This window comes from Nannobrachium achirus (assembly GCF_963921795.1).
Source record: "Nannobrachium achirus genome assembly, chromosome: 7".
NCBI classification, from domain to species: domain Eukaryota; kingdom Metazoa; phylum Chordata; class Actinopteri; order Myctophiformes; family Myctophidae; genus Nannobrachium; species Nannobrachium achirus.
In genome coordinates, this window is record NC_137816.1 from 24,565,612 (window position 1) to 24,575,901 (window position 10,290).

Below are 10,290 nucleotides of genomic sequence, written 5' to 3' on the forward strand. Positions count from 1 at the left end.
TCGCTACTAACCATAAAGAGGAGCTACATCAGGGCCAGGGAATCAAATTCATGTGCATGTCTTCAACACAGTGTCTTTGCGCTGAATGCAGTTTCCCCCAGTGATAGCTGGAAGAGAACATTCCCTTGAGGTTCTCTCTGTGCGCATGGCCCACACTAATGTGCTGAGAGAATATATCACATACATCTGGGGTGTATAGGTGATGATACTTACACAGTGGAGTACATGAAGTTGATATCAACACCCACATATGATTCAAGCACATGGTATCTGGGACTTGTCCAGAGGCAAGGTTGTATCACTTAGTCATGTTACATCTATGGAGCAAATACATGTATATGGTTTGAACACCAATAAAAACGAATGTCTATTCAGTACAATCTGGAGCAGTCTGTACTTCCAGACAACATCATGACTATTATGTCATGTTGATGATGTCATTCTTACACAAATAAGGAGGGACAATGGGATGGTAGATCTGAGAAAATGAATTCACAAAATGTGAAATATATTTAGAAAATATAAGCAATGTATTATTTCCATGGCCAAGGAAGTTGTGTGCAAGAGATTTGGCAATAATCAGTCCAGTGGTTCATGTGATTAGCCACAGACATACAGACAGATACACACTCTTCTAGATGGCTTTCGCACTACTGTAGGTGCCACACCATAAAAAAGAATGTGCTAGCTGCCACGAGCTGTGATGACAATGGCAGATAATCATTTCCAGGCAATGAGACAGAAGAAAGAAATCGCCTATCACTGACCTTAAAGAAGTACTTCACCCCAAAATAACTTTTTTTCCTATCAATTGCTCACTATGTGATGGCTTGGCTTGTATACAATACATGGAGAAGGTAAAGTCTATAACAAACTCCAACACAGAGCTCAGTATTATCCAAATGTCTTGTATCCAAATAAAGGAGGGAGTACTGCTTTAAAAAGGATTTTAATCCACGTGGATAATGTTACTTCAGTAGTTTATAAGTCAAATAAACTTGTTATAAACTACTGACATGTTCTTAACATATTTACTAAACATATGCATGTATTAATTTGTGTTTAGATGTTCCCATGGTAGAAGGCCAGCTGGTGTTGTAGGTGCAGGGAGGGTGCTGGTGTAGTACTAGGTGACTAAGAGGGCTCTGGTGTTGCCTTTAGGGGGAGCTGGCAGCAGAGGGTTCCCTTGTACTGAAAGTTCTTAATAACCTATATATTAACAAATATGTATTTTAATTAAAGGAGCTATAGTCAACTTTTTCTTGTAAAACAGATGCTAAAATAAAAATAAAATTTCAAAAATATTTTATAAAAAAATAAGCTTCATAAATGTGTTTCTATTCAAAAATGACCACAAAAAGCGTAAAATAATGATGAAATAGTCATTTTGGCCACTGTCAGACCGACACTTTGTTTACATTCTAGTCTATAGACTAGGATGTAAACAAAGTGCCGGCCCTACAATGAAAAAGTTGACTATAGCCCCTTTAACTAACAGTTTGTGAATGATATATTAATTACAGTATTTATAAGGGATAGTTATATAATTGTTATTATAAGTGTTAACAATGCATCCAACAGGGATACATTATAAGCAGTTTAGATTATTTCCTCCTCGGATACACAAACAGAGTTTACTCCACTGCGCAATTTAATGATTTCCGTGGATTTGAAAACAGGTTTGGGTGAAGCTGAGGACTTAAATAATAGCGAGAGTGGTATTGAACCTCTTCGGAGAAGATCAAATGCGGCTTTCATTAGTTTAGTACAGCGCCAGGGCCTCATTGATGACTTGTCAGACAGTCTTCCCTTCAATACGCAGCGAGAGGCTCTAAAAATCATCCTTTTACTGAGCCCTCTCAGCTGTAAATTCAACCCAGCTCAATACCGCCCCAACCCCCCCGTCTCTGTCTCTCTGCAAACCTCCATTACTTCTTACCATGGATTAACCTCATGCTGTTGATCAAAAGGAAGCTCCTCTGTGTGTCTGCTCCAGCCAAGGCCCCATCCATCCATTAGCCACTCATAATGAAATCTTCAACTTATTATTATGGAAAAATCCATTGTTTGTCCACAGGTACCATATTTAGTGGGGAGAGCATGATCTTCCGGAGGATTAAGGAAGTGCTTGGGGGGGTTTCGCTGCTCTTCAGAGAGGAAGGGGAAGGAGAGGGGAGGGGGTGAGATTGCCTCACAGAATCAAGGGCCTTATGCACCTTTTTGTGGGGTGAGACTGTTTCCAATTAAGACAGCATGAGGCGCACAATATCACATTGTCACGCAGTAAACAGAGCTCTGCTTCCCACAGAAATAGGATTGCATCGCCCTTCGGGGGCTAATCATAGTGTCACTGTCCTATTTTTCCATCCCTGCATGTACAACTCAATAGCACATAATCTCCACAGCTATCAACGAGTATCAAGCGGGCATGAGATACCGATCATATTTAGTCATTCCAGTCTATTCCAGGATTGACCTGTGCATGCCAACAGTGCTTAATAATTCACGTTGCATTAGTCCGCCCTTGGGTTTGACGTGTACTTACAGTAAATATGATACATACGCCGGGGCTAAAAGCTTTACATAAAACTGTCTCCAAAGAACATATTAACCCATCTTTGTTTACAAGGGACGAGTCGGAGAAAAAGGACAATTTGGCCCAATGGGTCGTAAAGCACCCGGTGCTTCCTCCCTACCTCGCTGGCATGCGTACACACACGCCTCTCACAGACATAACGCAGACGCGAGGAGCTAAATCACCCGGGGACGGCAGCATTTAAGAAGGAGTGTCACATTTCTAAGTAATAAATAGCAGAGATTGATTTGACCTCCCAGCCAGGTCCCTCAGTTTACTTATACACACACAAGTTAAGAAAAATGGAAGCTCTCCACCTCTCTGGGGATCTATTGGAAGGAAATCAGATAGCCCACTGTGGGGGCTTAAAGGGCCATGGCGGTCCAGCAGGGTCAATATGGCCCCGCTTCACTCTTCCACCACCAGCCTCACTATGGTTACACGCAGGCACCAGGAGCATGTCAGAAACATCTCCAGCTGTTATCTTAGTGTTGACTTCGGAGATGGACCGCAGGCACGGAGGAAGGTCAAAGGCTTTCTGTTACTTCAGGACAAACGGATCTGCCTTTGCATTATTCACTAACTGTTGCCCCACGCTGCTCATATTCCAAATTTAGCTATTTTCTTTTTCCACCACTTGCTTTTAAAGGTCACCATACGCAAGACAATCTATACACCTCTTATACACACAGCTAGTTGAGCTCAATAAATCAAAATGAGTCAGTTTCTTAAAAATGTGACAGCAACATGGCCAAGAGCTTAGAGTGTAAACATATGAACACAATGAAATGATGACATCAGCTATCTAAATGCCTACAATGAAATAAGAAAAAAAGGGGTTAAATAGTATAGGGTTGGGTACCGGAACCTAGTTGCCAGTATGACACTGATTCCTATACATTTGGTATCTACCGGTCCATGTCACAGACAGTGATGTGTCAGGGGAACCACAGTGTCAGGCGGTACCCTTCCGTCCGGATGGACGGAAAGACGAACGTATACGGACGAGCTGTGACGGTTCTGATGTCAATTATGTTTGTGATGACTGATCAACGTCTGTCTAACTGCATGCAGTTCAAAAGAAGATAATAACAACATTAATGGTTCAGCCTCCGTTTGGGCACCAGCACGATTTTAAATGTATAATATGTTAGCCCTGGTATAAAAAAAAGAATCCCACCCAGTCCCACTGGTCAATCACAGCGTGTCCTGCAAAGGTTGTCCAATGGCACCACCCTGGGCGTACAAAAGACATTGAGCCGACAGAAATTTTTTGGGGACCGGAATTTTTTTGGGGAACCGGACAAAGCCAGATGAGCACCGCTCAAAAATAAATACCCAACCCTACAGTTATGGGTACTACTGTTAGTGTTGAGTGAAAAGCAAAGGTACCAAAGTCAAAAAGACTGCCCAACAAAACATTGGGACATCTGCCCCGAGGACCGGAAAACAAAAGCAGGAGACCAGCAGGTGTAGCCTAGGATCACAACATTTGAGTACATCACCAGAAGGCAAGACGGGGCTCTTTCCCCCTGTGAAGTAGTGTGTGTGTGTGTGTGTGTGTGTGTGTGTGTGTGTGTGTGTGTGTGTGTGTGTGTGTGTGTGTGTGTGTGTGTGTGTGTGAGTGTTTGGGAGGGGGGTTGGGGAGCTCTCTGTGAGCATTTACAGTGACATAGTTGGAGGAAATTGCCTGAGACGCAGGGGCCAAAAAGCTTGTATGTGAGTCTGGCACCCAGCTGCTGGACAGAGCTCAAATAACATTACATTTGCTCAGGGCTTTTAGCTGATGCTCTAAATCACAGCAGCATTACAACGAGTGCAGCAGGTAGGAAACGCTTCCGTTTCCAGACTGCAGGCAGCAGAGCGGAGGTGCTCATAATATAACACTGGTGATCGTGCAATGTTCATGTAAGATATAACAGTCAGATGCTAACATGAGGCTAGCGCCTCCATATTATTTTAACATCACACACCTGCTTCCTGAAATGATATATTTCCCACTTAAACCCTAAATACTGTGTTGACCGGGGTCCCCCAGGGTTCTTTACGTGGACCCCTCCTTTTTGAGCGGTGCTAACCGATCCTACGTCTGGCTTTGTGTGTATGTATGCTTGTCTGTATGAGCACCGTACTTCCAGATGAGCACGGAACTCCATGTATGGAGATAACTAACGTCACAGACTTAGAGCGGCCCATACAATGCGTGATATTTGCCATAAAATAGCAGATCTACAAGCTACAAGAATATTGGCCTATTTTTACTGTATCCTTGCCAATTATGGCCTGCCCAAAATAGGAAAACTATGGTTCATGTGGTTGCTGGCAAGCATAGGGCATTAACGTACCACCAACACCCGTGCAGATTTAAAGAAAGTCATCCTCCTCGCTATGAGCAGAAACAAAACAGGAGCTGTACCTAGTGAACATGTGGTGCCCATAAACCTACATCCTATTTACTGTAATTCTATTGCTGTAGCCACATGAATTATCATTGACGCAACATGCAGTGACAACACCTTCAAAATATGTCAACCGCACCAGTATAGCTGCTGCAGTACCAATCCACATGATTCAGTTTCCATTAGGTGGTTTGAGGTAACTATAGTGGAGGGATGTGAATGACAAAGTAGCAACGTAGAAATGATGAAGTCGTAGAGAGAAACCCTTGAAAAGGTTCTCCGCAGTGATGAGACATTATACAAAATCTATATTTCTGTGGAACTATTACTGCATGTGTTTTACTGATATTCTATTGCTATAAGGTAGATAAAACTATTTATAAAATAGTTGTTAGCCTTATGAGGATCAAAAACAGTAGTTCAGCCCACCTTTTTTATTCACCACTGTAACTGTGCCCTGAGATTGTCAAGGGGCATCCTCAGGACATACAAATAAAATGTATACTGTAAATATACAGTAACACTGCATGCACTCTGAAACATAGCATTTATCACACAAAGTACTTCTGATCTGATGAAACTACTGTATCATCCATGCTATATACATTAGAGTGAGTTCTTAAAACACTATACCAGTGGTCTGGCATGTTTTTGTTTAGCCCATTGACTAAGACCCATGGTAGCCTTGTTCCCAGCCTTACTCATCTGCAAAGAGACTCATGGTACTCTTGCTATTAACTAGTTCACAGCCAAATCGCCAAACGTCGCCATTTTGAGGAGGGTGAGGCAGCCAGATCGCCCAACGTCGCCTTGGGGATCATTTTCTGATCATTTTGGTATTTTTTTGACATTTTTTGAGCTATAAATGACCTTTCTAGCTTAATTTTAGTCTAAAGTTACATATTCGAAGGAAGTGACATCATCGATGACGTAACCCGGAAGTCGTTCGGCCATAACATAGAATGGGCCTTTTTACAGCATTGAATGTTGACGTTTTTCTTATCAAACTTTACCATTTTTAGACCGATTTTCATTCGGAAAAAAATGGCTGGACTGACAGATTGGTCACTCAAGAGCAAAAACGAGTGTAAATGGCGTGCGCACGACGTTCGGATCGTGTTTTATAGCTCCCGTTCGGCGGACCGGGAGACATAATGGCCGCCAATGGGCGCCGCCATTATGGGTCTACTGCTGTCCACTCGCTAGTCCAGACTCTAGGAGATTATCGTTGGGCACACTCTAGTGGATAGTACTAGTACATTCAACAACAATATGATCCCTGTTGGGTTAGATTAAAGCTAACTTGGAAATTAATAAAATTCCTGGCAGTATAGGCGCACAAGCCTATTGTAAATGGCTGGGAGAGAGTTAATGGCAACTATTTAAAAACGTATAGTGCCCATTATTTGATTTAGGAATAATTGACAAAAAAAAAAAAAACCTTTCAGGTGATTAACCCACCTTCAAATGATATGGTTCTCTGGCTGATATTTCTCAATTCTGGTTAAAGAAGTTTTGAATTTAATTAGAACAATCTTTCGACTAAACTTTTCAAATCAATCTGAGCTCTCATCTGCCTTAAAAAAAAACAGACGTTCAGAGATCTTCACGGCACCTACTGAAAATCCAGGGAGAAATACTGTATAAATTCAATATATCGGCTTTAACAGCGGCAAGGACGGCCACTAACATACTTATTATTAATCTGTACAAATTAATTCACAGTAATTTAAACTGCATTGAAACCTTGAACTTATACAGTATATATCGTTAAGACTTAGATCTCTGATTGTCTGGACGCGAGACCAGGCCCACAGTACTTTATCTCCATTAGGTTCAGTAACATCTAGGCATCCCAGAATACACTGCAGCGTTTAGAGCTTGATAGTGACATTCATTAAGTGCTCGGGATCTTTCAAACAATAGTTCTCTTAATTAATCTGTGCATAATTATAAGACTGGTGTATCAGCGAGCCATGCCAGGGGCCTCGTTGGAGAGATTGCATTACCTAGTAAGTAACTTTTTGCCTTGTGTTCTAAAAAGTGGTTTACAGTTATAGCACTGCAGGAAACATAGGAATGCTGTGATAACATTGGCTAAGCACACTATTGACTATCTCTAGCGGCTGCCCCCCCCCCCCGGGCTCTGCAGAGGGAGAGGAGGGGAAACTGGCCAGTGATGAACGATGGCAGTGCAGTCAATGAAAAAATCAGCTGGGAAGCACAAAGCTCTTAATGCTCAGGCATATTGGTTGCTGACGGGAGCAAATAACATCAGCATAGCACTTATAGAGACCAATCATACATTTCCACCAACAAGTACACACACAGCCTATACCGTCCGGGACCCTGCAATAAATTCTTTCCCCTGATTAAACAGTAAATTCTGCATGCCTATCAGGTTCCCATTAAGTGGGGGGGCCCGCTTTCAAAAACATCATTAATCAACCAAGGGAGATATGGCGCGAAATATCAGTCATCGATTGTAACTGCTTATGACAGTTTACACAGCTTTATATCTGCAGGGAGCGCGCGCTGATCTATCAATTACCGGCAGCCCCTGCAGCATGCTAATTGAGCATTTTCCTCTCTAATGCATTTCCACTGTTATCTTATAGGCTAATGAAACCAAACAAATCAATAAATATAAATTATACATGCAAAGATGTACTGCTGTGAACATAAAGCCTCTAATTAATTGCGCTTGATTAATTTATATACTTTAATTATCTCTCCAAGCTGCAGATGGCATAAATATCTGGACAATCTGCTTATTGCTATGTCAGTCATAAAACGGCAGACGCAGTGAAACTATTAGGCCTGGCTAGCTTTGTCACTGGAAAACACACAGTTGCTGACATAAAAAAAGGCTCACCACTGAATAATTTAAGGAGAGCAAATTGCCAGACAATGCAGGGCTTGGGACCATACTAATTTCTCAGCTGGTTTATTATGGTGAGTGGTCTATTTTATATGCACTGAGCAAAAATCACCACTGTATCTTCAATAGTCATTCTTTATGGCCCTTTTCTGAATAGTCAGGGTAAAATATCCAGGCAACTCCTCTTTACAAAGTGCAGAACAACTCTTTCTGCACCTTTTTTCATATTACCTGTAAATTATTCTGTGCATTGGGCTGTGCAATTTTCACTGCTTGGACAATAGCTTGTAAATATTAGCATTCCTCACACTGGAATGCTAATAGTATACAGAAAGGTACAGTATACTGTACCTTTCAATTCACATTTGTTTCATTTACAAACAAGTGTGGTGAAGAGCTGCCTTCTAATGTTTAAGGGTAGCTGATGGTCAAAAAGCTGCAACTTTTCCAACAGACAAAAAATCTAAACGACAGTCTCCCAGAACACCATGTTCAACAACTATAGATCTGCGGTTTTCGGGGAACGTTCACTGGTTATCAATGGTTACTTAACTAATTGAGTAAATAGATTCTAACAAAAGTATAGGGACCCCGCTGTGTAGATCAAAGAGGACAGTGGTCCCTATGACTATACTACAAGATAGTGATGAGATAAAAATGTGTTGAAGGTGCCTGGAGGAAATAACCAAATGAGCTGCTTTCTTACCAAAGGTGAGGGGAGGAAGGTTCCAGAGGCTTTGGGGGGACGGCTTTACATCTTGATGCTGCTAATGAGGGTGTTTTTAGTATAATTACCCCAACAGGGTGCTTGGCAGAATAATTACCAGAAAGAAATTACAGCAGAACATTAGTGTGTCCAGGTACAGTAAATATGTCCAGATAGACGGTGACGAGTCTTCCGCTCGCTGTGAAGTTGGACCTTTTCGAAAAAAAAAACAAGCTGTTATTTCTCCCAACATGCGCCAAACTCTGCCCTGGAAAATCACACTATCAATTTAGTCCCACACAGCAATTGCAGGTTTTCTGATAAACCATTTCCTTTTCAAGTGCCCCCCCCCCCCCTCCCCTCCCCTCCCCTCTTTCTTTAAGTCTTGTGTGAATATGTGGAATTTACTGAAGGTCTTGAATGGCTTGACCAGTTGTTGGATATTAGTAGGTGTCCTTCATTTTAATACAAGTCAACTCGCCCAGCCTGTGGGACATGGCGGTTTTATGGACGGGATTCAAAGCGCAGCAAATCAGCAGCCCACATTTGAATGTACTTTTATGAAGTAAGCAAATACTTGGCAGGGATGTGCAGCGCTTTTTAGTTGTAGGCGACTCCAGACATATAGTTTAGACCACATAAATGCCTCACTGTCTATAAAAACACCTGGGTGTTTTTGGCTCCAACTTCAAACGCTGTCCGTGCACTCCGTTTACCCTCACACATTTTTTTCATGTGGCTGCATGGGTTCTTCAAAAAAAAAAGAAAAACCCTCCCCGTTATTTGTGTGGGCATCTGAACCTGGTGAGGAGCTGTTAAATGTGCACCGTTTTCAATGCACTAAAAAACAGAGCTTCTCAACAGGCTTCACATTAGAACGTGGATTCTTGAGTTGACCCTGATGTCAGGACACCATCGTTGCTGACGGGTAGAAACCTTGTTACAGTAATCTATGTCCAAAACTGTTACTTTTAAGGAAGTGGGGAAAACATTCCAATGGATCCAAAGTAGTTATTATTTAGACATTTTATTATTTTCATTGGTTAAAAACAGCAGACAGACTTAAACACTTCCAACATGACGTCCCCATTTTCGTCTTCTCCCCCCATGTGAACCTGATGTGTATGTACAGACGTTCTCAACTGGTTACACATAAAACTGGAATTTCATTTTGACACTGAAGCCAGGACCCAATATACTGAATAAGATAAATATTTCCTGTGACTGCTCTTGACTATTTCAGAACGACGTGTGGCCTGCTTTGTTGAGAAATGATGCACAACAAAATTAAGTGCACACAATGTGCGTCAAATATGAAGCAGCTGTAACCAGCTAGCTAGCACATAGCTCATACCCTTCAGTTTGCCCACTAAAGACACGGATGGCACATTTTACTAGGGAGCGACGTAACAAATCACCTGGAATAACAGACTGCAGCCCACACAGGTTGTTAGTTAGTGTGTTGAAAATGTTTGCTCAAATAACACAGCTTCTTGTTCTACGGACTTAAAATGGCCTTTATTCTCAGGTTGTGGTGAAAGGTTTAGGTGCCAAGGGTTGATATACTGTCGACGAGACTGCTGTACTGAATGTCTTTCACTGTCCCTCTGCATTGCATTTGTGGTTGTTCTTGTACAATGTCTGCTATTATTTGCACCACAACACCATTATAAATTGTCAATCTGTCTCCAGTACTCCAGTGGTTCTCAAAGTGGGGTCTGGGGACCGG